Raw genomic sequence first — 13,098 nt, 5'->3', positions numbered from 1 at the left:
AACATTAGTTAAACGTATTGTCTACGATTTAATAAGTAACTAAAAACATTTTCTAAAAAAACATATTTTCCATTATAAAAAAAAACGTATTTTAGGGTTTAAAATTTACGTCTGACTCAAATCTTAACATCGCAAGAGTTAGTTGAAAAAATTGATATCTTTTCTATAGTTTTATTAGTTGAATAATATATTTGATGTTTTTACGTCGTTATGTAGCACGATTATTTTTTTTTTCTTGTTGTTATTAAACACTGTTCTAAACATTTAACATAAGATTAAAAAAGCGCCCTTAATTAAGGTTTTTTTACATAGGAAATGAAAATAAAATATTTAGAATTTTTCAATATAAACTGATCATCAATGCCAAGTTTCTAAGTTTACAACAATTAAGTAGTATTTATGTACATTTTTAATTATTCTAGTTTTTATAAAAACAAAACTCAATACTTTTATTATTTAAATTCTTTTTTTTTCAAGTTAATAAAAAATCAATGTAAGAATTTGTATTTTTATAAATTTATTTGTGTTTAGAAAATTGTTTAGTTGTAATAAAAGAAAACTTAGATAAAAATTATAATCTGGAAGTTTAACCTAATGTTAGTAGTATTGTTTAATACCTAAAAGTTTCGTCATTATTTTTTACAGTTTTTAATAGTTTATTAACTCATATAAAAAATAGAAAACTTTGTAAAGCTAAAACTAAGTTTTTAGTATCTGAATTGGTTGAAATATATATTTTTCGTTTTAATTTTCTTAACTTAACAAGTTTTAATGGTAGATAACAACATGATTAAAACTAACAGCGCTTGTTGCTTTAAAGTCCATATAACAATTAAACTTCGACAAAATGTCTTTTTGACTTATTGTATACGTTATAATTAATTTCTTCTGTTTTTAAATATTTTAACTGTCTTAGTTTGAGTAGAAAGTGATGAGTGTTCATTAAATGGGGGTTTAAAATTAACCCCAATTTGGGGACTTTAAATAGAACGTTTGATTGTTGCTCAGGTGAAGTAAACTTTATCAATTTACACTGAACTAGTATTACAATGAAAACGACTTTAAAACATTATTTGGTGTTGCTACGTCACTATTTAGTTGTGAAGCTTGTTTTATATAATGAGTAGAAACTTCAGTATTCCTCAAGTAAAGAAAGTATTTTCGACTTGGTTTTTTTTCTTTTTTTCATATAATTTTATCCAAAACAATTGAGTAGGTTTTTTAGTAACTACAAAGTGTTTTTTACTAATAGATAATATTGTATATTATTATATCAAAAAAAATCGTACATATAATTTGATTGCTTGCTTAGTTTTAAATAAATTTAACACTTTAGTCTATCTTAAACTGACTTCAAATCTTCAAAGATATATATATAACCTTAACTTGAAAAAAAAATCAGAGTAGAAAATAGTTCTATGTCAGCTATTTTGTTTACTTAACACTTATATAAAAAAGCCGAAAACAAATTAAACATTTTTTCCTTAATAACAATATATTGCTTCGTATTTAAAATACCAGTAATTTTAGAAAATAAACAACTTCTTATGCTGTGAAGTAAAAGATAAATTAACAAAAAATGTCCTGAGTAGGACCACATATTAATTATTTTACTGCTTTCGTTGTCCTAGCAGGGTAAATTTACTCAGGTAATTATTATCAGCTTAATTTCTGTAATTTTGGAACGTCTTAATTCTTACGTCACAATGAAATTTTTGGTGAATGTTTGTCTTAAGTTAATTTAAAATTTAATTTTAACAGCTTTTTTTATAGCTGAAAATTATTTGAAATTTAAAAATAAAGTTAGCTTTAATAAGACATCATTTTAAAACCTGAAACCATTGGTGATTACGAAACTAACATACAATAGTAGGTTAAAACAAAAAAAAAAAGTAAACAATGTAAATCAAATAATGTAGGATATTTAAACTGTTTTGTTTTTAGTGATGCAATAAGAATGCCGTTAAACATAAAATATTTTCACTTATTTTAAACTAAAGTTAAATTTAAAAATATTCTTTGTATTTGTTGAATGTAGAAAAATCAGTTCTTTTTAGTGCTTTTTGATAACTTTTTTCTTTACTTTGTTTTGCAAACTTTATACTTAGTTTTAGTGGTTTTTTAGATTAAATATTTTTAAAAATTTCCAGTTGTTAAAAGATAAGTAAATTTATGTAAGTTTGTAATACATTTATAAAGTACTAAGGCTTAAAAAGATGAGTTTATAATGTTTTATTTTTAAAATAAAATGTTTGATAATTATCGTCATTATCACATTATTCTTAACAAGTACAAGCAAAAAACAAGTTTATTTTACTTGAATTCGTCTGAAACTATTCCAAAAATTTCTATTAAAATATATTATATAAACATTTTTTTGTTTGTGTCTGTAATAGAGTTTATTAGAATTTATTCTTTAGAAATCGTGAAGTTTCTTTAAAGTCCACTAATGGACAACAAATATGCATTAAGATTCGATTTTTTACAATAATATTAAGTTTACACAAGCTTTTAAATTAATTCGTCCGATTTATCGCACTTTCAATTGTTTAAATTGTACGTCACTATGAATGTTTAAGGGAATTTATTAGTTTTAGATTAAGTCTCTTTTATTAAAAAGTTAACTAAATAATCACTTCAACATTACTGCATACTGTTGATTCCACTAAACCTTAAAATAATGTTTAAAGTTAAATTTGTAGCTATAAAATTTAAGTTGATAAAGTATAAACGAAATTATTTCCAGAAAATTAGAAAAAGAAAATAAACATTATTTTAAAAATATTCAAATGTTTATAACAGTTTTACAAAGTTTTAATTTATGCTAGTTTTTTATATGACTTTTAGTGGTTTTGTAAAAGTGGTTCTGTGTTTTAACTATTTCAAAATCTAACTTTGTAAAATATTTATTTCTTACTCTAGTTATTATTAAAGATAAGCAAAAGCCGATAAATGGATATATTTTTCAAAAACACTAACAGAATTTTAGGTTTTTCGAATTTTTTTTGACTTAATTTAAAAAATCAAATTAATTAAAAATTGAAGGTATACCGTGTTATACAAAAACTTGATAAATCTGATACAAACTTAACGACAGTTTTGTTTTGATTTATAATAAAATCAAACAAGTTTAGAATAGATTTATATATGTTAACTTAAATTTTCTGGAAACATTAAGTATCTTTAAATTTTTTATAAAAGTGTTTGGTGTTTTCTTTTGCTGATAATGCAGATGTTATTTCATTTAGTTTTTTTTTGTTAATTTACTCCGATAAAAGCTTTTTTGTTTAAATTTTCACTTAAAAATCTTTGCTTAAAGTTTTTGATAAATTTTAGTCATAATAAATGAAAATACTCATCTATTAACAAACGATATCTCTTAATATATAATTTTACGTCATAAACGTCTACGTCCTTGATAAGACGTAAAACTATATCCGTGGTTTACAACTCGATAAACAAAAGGTTTTGTTGTTCACCAGGTCCTAGGACTTGTTATTTTGATCGCCAGTTTTTTCTCGTCTAGTCAACAATTAATTATTGCACTATGTAGATACAGGGTAATGATTTTAAAATCGTTATGTGTAAAACACACTTTACATGCTCATAAAGGACTTACACTGCAATAATTTTCAGTTTGGATTTGTTCAGCTATTGAGCATGTTACAGCTTATCTGTATACTAAACTAGTTGATAATAAATTTACTACTAGTTCATCAATATAGGTTTAAAACTAAACTTACAGTAAAGTTATAAATTATTACACATATTTGTATTTATTGTTAATATTTAAAAAAACATTTTGTTATATTTTTTTGTAAACTTTTACGTGATGTTTTTAAAGTATATTTATACTTTAATTTTTAATAAAACAGTATATTAATTGCGAACTAAGCCTAAAACAACTTGTATTTTTGAATTTATGTTTAAATACTTTTTTTAACGGTTATAAGAGAAATTATTTTATATTTTTAAACGGTTAAATTTTTTCAGTTTAAGCCAAAGTTTAAAAAAATTATATTTGCCAATAAAAAAAAAGTATTCAAATAAATAAATATTACTTACTTTTTAAAGATTTTCCATTTTTATACATAAATAATCATACGTTTCTACATTTATTCATATATGCTTACAGTTTTAATAAAATTTTAAGTTAAAAAGCTATATTTTTACAACCATAGCGTAAAGAAAATTTATATTTAAAGTAACCGACAAAATTAACAGAATTTAGTATAGTGTTTTTTTTTTAATTCAAATATCAATAATCCACTTTTAAATAAAGATTGCAGCAAAAAGTTTCTTGTGACGTAACAATATAAAAACTCTTAAGGAGTGCAAAACGTAACTTGTTTCAAGCCACTTAATTAGTTCACTTATCAAATACGATTTACATCGAAGACCATTTCGAAGAATATTTTAAGACCGTTTCAATATGGTCATACTGTTTTTCATTTGTTACTACCTCTGTAATAAATCATATTAAACAAAAAAAAAAATTTAATTTATTAACACAAAATTCTAATAAAAATTAATGTAAAAACATTTTGCTTATTTTACTTGTATATTCTATAAAGAATTTGTGACATAACGTTTAAATATTTTCTTGTTTTCTCTTAATATCGTTTTTTTTTTTTATAAAATCAGTTTAAAAAAATGCTTTTGTTATAATTTTTTTTTTCTACTTCTATTTTTATATTTTATAAGTTTTTGGCTTAGACTCTATTTTTATGTTATTGAACAATTTTTTGAGTACATTTTGAATAAAACTTTTCTTAATAAACAAGTTACTTAGTTTATTTTCGTTCGTTTTTTTTTCATTTCATTGATAGATTTTTAGCTTAAAAATTAAAAAAAAAACTATTAGTTTATAAGGTTTTATGAAAACATGTGGTGTACGACTCAATAATAGAAAGGCTTATTTTGTTCATTAAGGCATTAAATCAGAATTATTAGCGGTTTTTTATCGTTCAATAAACAATATTCTGTTATATTAAGTTATATACGCTAACCTGTCAGTATTCACTTTCATTTTGTTTATAATCAAATTAAAAGAATGCTTTTGTAGAACTTTAATTGTATAAATAGAAAAATAGTTGAACTGATTTCAAGCAAGATTTAATCAATATTAGTAAACTGTGAAGCTTTAAAAAACTTTAAATACATAAACTAAGAACTAAAGATCTACAAGTACATAACTTTCGGTTTTGATTTTTATAACAAGTATTAAATGTTTTATTAATATTATACAAAATTGTTTTGAAATACTTGACAATAGAAGATTAGGAATATTAAATTTGGTCAATATAAATTCTTCAACAAAAAACCTTAGAATCTTTAAAAACAGCAGTAAAACTATTTTTATTATAGAAAATAAAAACGACAGAGCAATCTATTTTCGAATATATCGGTTTTAGTATTGAAATTTAGTGCAACTATTAATGACGGTTTAATTTAAAATTCAATAAAAAAGAATCTGGCTGGTTGTTTTTTGTAGAAAGTTTAAAAATGAATTTAATCTATTAAAACTAAATTTTTAACTCGAGTTTTTTTTTCAAATAAAATTTTATAGCTTTGAAGAAAAAAAGTATTGTTTTTACGATTAAGTAATTTGTTAGAATTTAAATATTGCTAACCAGCTTTAAATAATATTTGTGAAAAAAGACATGTAATGTATATTTTTAAGTATTGAAATACTGAAAATGTATTTTAGTTTTAATTATTTTAATGTTTTAATCAATAAATTTTATAAATATAAAACATAAATAAACTTTTATGATTTATCTCTTATTAAATTTTCAGAAATATATAAATACTTTCTTCAACTACTCTTACAAAGAATTGATAATAACTTCAAGTTAACGTCTTTTAAGCTGTCATCAGATTAAAAAATAAATATTGCAAGATGTAAATAAAATATTTTAATGTGCTTTGTTTATATTTTCCTAAGCTATTTGATCACTGTATAGCTTTTTTGCACATTTAAAACTTTCTGTTTATTCAACAAGTTTTAGTTTTCTTATTTACATAGAGTTTTTATTTTTATAAATTGGTTAAGTGTAAGATAAGATTACAAGCATTTTGTTTTAGTTTGATATTTTTCTAAACGCTTATTGACTAAAGTCCAAAATTAATAAAAAAAAAATTACTATATTTTGTCAAGTTTGTCTTTAGACTTATTCAAAATCCTTAGATGTCTTAAATGTAGAAAATTTCCGAAAAAAAAACACACCTAATTAAGGCATATTAAAAATAACGACCGGTAAAGATACAAAAAGGTAAGTTTTGTTGAATTAAACTGAATTAATGTTTTAAATTAAACAGATTTTAAAACATAATCCTAATTGTTACGTCACTATTAATTTGTGAAACACGTTTTAGAAAGGTTGTAGAAACTCGAGTTAGCACGAAACTCAAGTCTTCCTCAAGTAGAGAAAGCATTGAGATGTTTGGATTTCGTAGCTTCAAATGTTTTTATACCTAAAAAAAACGAGTAGGTTTTTAGTAGTTCTACAGTTTTTTTTTACTGAATGTTGCCATTGTTTATTGTTACATCACAACAAAGACTGAATATAAAATTTAATTGCTAATATCTTTTGAAATTTTTTCATCACTTTAATGTAATAAGTAAATAACTTATAAGAATTGAATTCAAGTATCAACTATTCGAAACTTCTGAAAAAACTTAACATATTTTAACTCCTTTAGGTTTTTGTCTAACAAAAAAAGTATCAAAAAAGTGTGTTTTGAGTAGTATAATATTTGTTTTATACATCTGGATTAAAAAAACGTGAGAATAAAGTAACCAAGTTTTTTTCACTAATCTCATAATTTTTTTCAAAAAAAACGAGTTTAACTTAAAGTATTTGGTTCTAAATTAGATTTTTTTGTATTTCTAAAAACTCATTAACTTATTACTTATAGAGAAATGCTGAGTTATAATTGAACATTATTTTTTAGAGCTTAAGGATTTAGTAAAAATCAACATTTCAGTAGGTTTTACTAAAAAACAATCAAGTTCTGAATCTTTAAAATAAAAAATAAAGTAATAATAAAGTCCGTTGTAATTATCTCAAAAAGTAAGTTTAATGCAACTTCAAATGTTTTTTCAATGGTCCAAAATTTTATATTTTATTTTAAAACTAGTTATAACAATGGCTGGTGTGTTTCGATTTTAATTATAATTTTCCACTATTATTTATTTAGTTTAATACGATGAGAAATTTTAAGAGCATAATGGTGTGGTCATAACATGTTTATTTAGATATACCTCTATTATTTTGCTCTGTTTTCAATATTAAACATTTAATATTTATCTGATATTATTCACATTTAGATGTTAATATTTGTAAAAAAAAAAACATAAATTTGTCCATCGACTTCTTATTAAAAGTATTTTTACATTTTACTAAACTTTTCCGTAGTAAAAATTTTGGATCTTCATTGCTTTCAAAAATATCATAAGACCTAATATGTATAAAAGCAAATAAAAACATTAAACTGTTTTTTTTCGAACACTACATACAAATTTCGTTTAGAATAAAAACCGTTTACGCAATTATTATCAAAAGTTTAAATTAACCGTTTTTTAAAGTATTTCGTAGTATTTTTTATCTATTGTAAAAACCTACCTTACAATAATAATATTGTTATATGTTTTGAATTTTATAAAATAGTTTATTACAAGTTCATAAAATTTTAAGTAAAACTTTGTATTTATTTAATTGTTTAAATACTATTCACCATGTCTGTTACTGATCTTTTTATATTTTTTAATTTAATCACTGACGAGGTGTTAGACAGAAACTTAGTTTGTAAAATAAATTCTTAAAAGAATATATTAATTATATTAAATTTAAACTATCTTTATTCATGTACATTATGACTTTTCGATTTAAAACCTAACGCACTATTACGTCAAAAAGAGAACGTGTGACGCAACTTTTTCGTTTTTTTAGCATTCAACTTAAATGTATCACTTTTGTTTTTTCAGTTTGTAGCAACTGCTATTAGCTTATAAAAGTTTAAAAACTGTTTGAAATTTATGTAACAATTTTGATATATTTTTCAATTCTATATTGTTTTATGAATATATATAAAACAAGCATTTTTATGAAGAATATAATAGTTGTTTGATACATCTTAATATAGAACATTATTACCTGTTTCTGAGTAATTTCAGAATTTAATGTTAGTTTTTATCAAAAAGTACTGTTACTCAACTTTATTAAAGAAAACTTAAGTTAAAAAAACTTAAAGTAGACAAAAACTATATAGTACCTGATTTATACATTGAAATATTTTTGATATAGTTTTTACAAAAAAAAAGGTAAACAACAACTGAAAATTATTTTCTTCAGTTTAAAACTATTTTTTTAGGTAACAGAACAGAGCAAACATCCAAAGAACAAATAAAAGTTAAGAGCTGTGAAATAAATCATCATTTATTAATAAGTCCTAAGTAGGACCACAAATTGACATCAATTATACTTTTACCAACTAACATACAATTTTGATTCGCTCAGTATTTTTCAATCAGTAAAACTTAATTTACTTCATCGTCTAAATCATTACGTCACAATAAAAATTTCGCGCACGTATTTCTTAACTTCATGCAAAATCAAGTTTTAACAAATATAGTTAATTTGACTTTAATTTTTTATCAATACAAACTTGAGTGTATCAAAAATATGTTTGGAAAATGTTCAATCTTAAAACTAATGTGAACGGTAAAGAGACTTGTATAAAAAACAATAAACATAAAAAAATATAAAGTTTTAAAATAACCGTAAGTATACAGCTTTTCAAATTGTTCGTCTGATGTAAAATAAATTTACAATTTTAGATTTGAAAAAAAAAACAGTTTTTAAAATTGCTAATCTTAAGAAAAATTTTGTTTTATTGATTTTGTAAAACTATTATTTTAGAACTTTAAAGAAATTTTTGGTACAAAAAACTAAGTAATGAAATAAAAAGGTAAAAACATTTTAAGTAATAAATTTTTGTTTTTAAATAAGCTTCATTGAAAAAACAACTAGAAATGTAACAAGCAAAAGTTTAATTATAATTTCAAATAATATTATTATTAAAGAGGTAGTTTCGTTAGGAAAAAAGAATAGTCGTAAGATTTCATTATTGAATACTTATTCCAAAATTTCTAACTTAAATAAATATTAACATTACAGCTAACTTTATAAACATAGACTATTTTAAAATAAAAACAGTAAGACATTGCAGTCTTCGTTTTAGTAACTATAAGGTAAGCTATAAGTAATCACGCTCACAACCTTTTTTTGTGTGTTATTTTTTATGGTCTGAAGTTACTTTTTTGAAATTAAAACTAAAACCATCAATGCTTAAGACAAAAAAAAAACTAACTACAAAACAAAATATTAAACTTTTAGGTTTATATAACATATTTTTCTATTCTTATGAAACCTTAAATGATATAATCTTTCATTAAAAACAGTTTAATAGTATATAAAATTATAAAACAAGAGTAATAAAATATATAAGTTTAAATAAAAAACAATTTAGTCAATAACAAACACAACTTACCAAACATCAACTAAGATTGACTACAATTTAAATTAAAAAGGTACTTAAATTTTACTTTTAGCAAAAAGTTTATTAAATGCTTTATTAGAAATCCCATAATCGAGTTTTCAAAATTTGTTTTCTTGATATTAAACTTAAAATTGGTAGTACATTATCAGAAAATTTCCTTGTTTTGTTTTGCTAGGTTTATGCTTGAGTGATAATGTTGATATTGTTACGTCACAATGTAGATTTACTGCACGTTTATTATTTTATTATTTGATTATTGTTTTAGTAAAATATACAACATTTAAAGTCAGTACTTTTATTTGATGTTAATAGGTTTTTAAAGTATTAAACTATCTACAGCTAAGCTTTACAAAGACTGATCAATTTTATATAGAAAAAAAGTATTTTACTCTATTAACATAAAAATATTTTTGTATTAATATCTTAAAGGCTATAATACTTCTTTTTTTGTTTATGCTACTTAACTTAGTTAAGAAGCAGTAGCGTTTGTTTATAAGTTATTGAATGATATAGTATGATTTTTGCACAAAATACGTTTAGGTTCACGACAACTCAAGTTCTGATGATTTAAATTTTTAAAGTCCTAGTTTTTGTTTTCTTTTTCTATTAGTAAAATTATGTTTTCAAAATGTTAATTTTAGTTACCATAATAGTTTAAAACGTTAGAGCTACGTAATTTTTTTTTTTTATAATTTAAATTATCTTTATATTATCTCTAAATAAGTTTTAACACTTACTAAAGTATGAATTTATTAGTAAAAAAATAAGATAAAAGATTAAGTTATCATATTCTCTTTTATTGTCGACACAATTGACCTTTTTTCTCAAGTTAAATTTTATCTAATGATGTAGCCATTTAAAATTGTAGTGTAGTCAGGTAACCGACTGTATTAGAACTTTAACGTTATTAACAAACTAAAGTTTGAAGTTTTAACCTCTAGGATTTGAAATTATATATTTTTATGTATAGAAGTAGTTTAGTAAAATTTAATCTGACGGTTAAGTGTTTCGTTGTTTATAACAAACTGCTTCTTACAAAACTTCTAGACTTTTCAATAAAATAGTATTAAAATATTTTGAATACGTTAAGTAAAAATAAACTTCATTTTAATAATACAATCCATTTTGGAATTTTTTAAAATGATCATTTCTTTTGCCATCTTTAATTCAACAAAATTCTATAATTTTGTTTTAAAGTTAATGGAACGTTTTCAGTGTACTAACAATGTTTTTCATCGTTACGTCACAAAAGCGTTTACAAGCGCATTTGTAATATCAATGAGTGCTTTTTTATAAATTCTAATTTAGCTAAAAGTGAAATTAGCATGCTAAGGTAATTTTATTTGAAAAGTTATTTATTCAAGATAGTAAAAGAAAAATCATTGCAAGAGACATATAAAGTTTTATTTTTTTAGCTAAATTTCAAGCGCATAAAAAGTATAAATGAGTGCTTTTTATTTAGCTATTATTTTTGCTAAAAACTAAATAAACATATTAAGACATTTTGTTTAAAATGCAGTTTGTTTAAGATATTAAAAGATAAATCAAAGCTAGAAACTTGTAAAGCATTTTTGTTAATTCTTATTTTTGTCGTTTAACTACTATCATAAAGCATTGTGTCATTATCTTTACAGCCAGTTTTTTTATTAATAACGTTATTCGTTAGTTTTTTCGATATATAAGTTATTGATTTGTTTCTTTTTGAAAACTATCTAAAATGGTTAAGTTTTTGATTAAAGTTCTTTTTGTCCTAAACTTTAAATATAAAAACTATATTTTAATATTATATACCACAATAATTTTATATTTTTTATAATAAATTATATTTTAATACTGTTTAAACTATGAAGGTTGTTCAATATAGAACACATTATTGAAATATTTTTCTAAATAATAAAAACTTTTAAAATAAGATTTCGTATTGAAAAAATCAGAGTTAGGATTGAACAAACTCAAATAAAAACAGTTTATTTATAATTTATACATTATTAAGACCTAAATGCGCAATCTCTAATCTTAACTATTAAAAATAACTAAGAATTTTTTTTATTTTAGCTATTTCAAAAAAAATAAAATAAATCTTATCAGTTTAACTTTAAATAAATGCTGTTTATAGAAATTGGTGGACTAGTAACTCTTTACTGTAATAAGCTTCATTTGATTGATTGATCAATTTGTCGCACAATTTTGCATATAAATTTAAAACCTAGTCTTATCGAACGTTTAAAACTTTTTAAATTTTATTAAAATTTATATTTGTTATAGTTAATAGTTTAACTATATACTATAATTTATTTTTTTAGGTGAAAAAACGAAACCCTAAACAATTTTACACTCAGTGGAGTTAATTAATATTGAATTACTATAATGTTGTGTTTGTTTCATTTATTTTTAAAGAAAACTTGAACTAAGTTGGTTAACAAAATTTTAACACATACTGTACAAAATCACAAAAGGTATTTTAGAATAACATGTTCTGATTAGAAATATATTGAAACTAAATCGAACAAAATGCTTCAGTCTTCTGAAAAAAAAAGAGTGACATAACGATAAAACTGAACTGTAAACTTTAAATTGTTTACTTCAAAACTAGAAACAATGCTGTAGAAACGTTTCAGGAAATAGCTCTTCAGAACAAATTATGTTTTCTAAATGTTGGTTACTAAAACTTTAAATTAATGTTTTAGTTTATTTAAACTATGATTTGTTTAAATTTAAGTTCTAAAAATTTCAAAATTCTAAGCATCGACAAGAACAATAACATATTTACAACTAAATTTGCTTATTAGATATTAAAAGTTTACTAAACATACTTGTTTTGGTACATTAATATCATTGTAATGACTTATAAATAACTTAAAACAATATTATACTTTTTACAGCTTTTTATAAAATAAAAAATGTTCAAAACCATATAGTTAAGTTTTAAAAAACAAAAAAGTTTAAGTAAACCTCATGAAAATAAGTATTATACTAATTTTTAACATTTCGTTAAACTTATATATACATGTAAGTTTAATTACAAAAAAAATATCAAATTGTAAACTAAAATAAAACTTAGTAACATTTTACTATCAAATGTAAGGTAATAAACGAAGACAAAATGTATTAAATTTGTTTTTGATATTTAGAGGTAGTTGATTTTCAAAACCCAAGATTTAAAGCTGCAACTACTACAAACAGATAATAGAAAAGTTCCAACGAACAGTTAGTAGACTTTAAAGTTTAATGAAAATATCACTTTTTGTAAAAAGACATATTTATAAGACTAACTTGTTTTAATTAGTGAATGAATAAGCAACAAGCAGTGCTTAAATTTAAAGATACACAGCTACTTTTCACAGCTACAAATTCAAACAAGCATTGCTTAGAATTGGAAGAAAAACTTTCACATTACCAATGTTCAGATCTTGATAAACTTTTCGCACTTTTTCGAACAAATTTGAACTATTACCTCACTACGAGCATTTCATGCTTCGTTTGAAGTAAAAAAAACAGAAGTTTGAAAAATAAAGGTGTTAATAAATGCTGTGG

The sequence above is a fragment of the Thalia democratica genome, chromosome 3, assembly GCF_965202585.1.
Source record: "Thalia democratica chromosome 3, ktThaDemo2.hap1.1, whole genome shotgun sequence".
Taxonomy (NCBI): Eukaryota; Metazoa; Chordata; class Thaliacea; order Salpida; family Salpidae; genus Thalia; species Thalia democratica.
The sequence above is the reverse complement of the archived record's forward strand: the minus strand, read 5'-3'. Positions refer to the sequence as shown.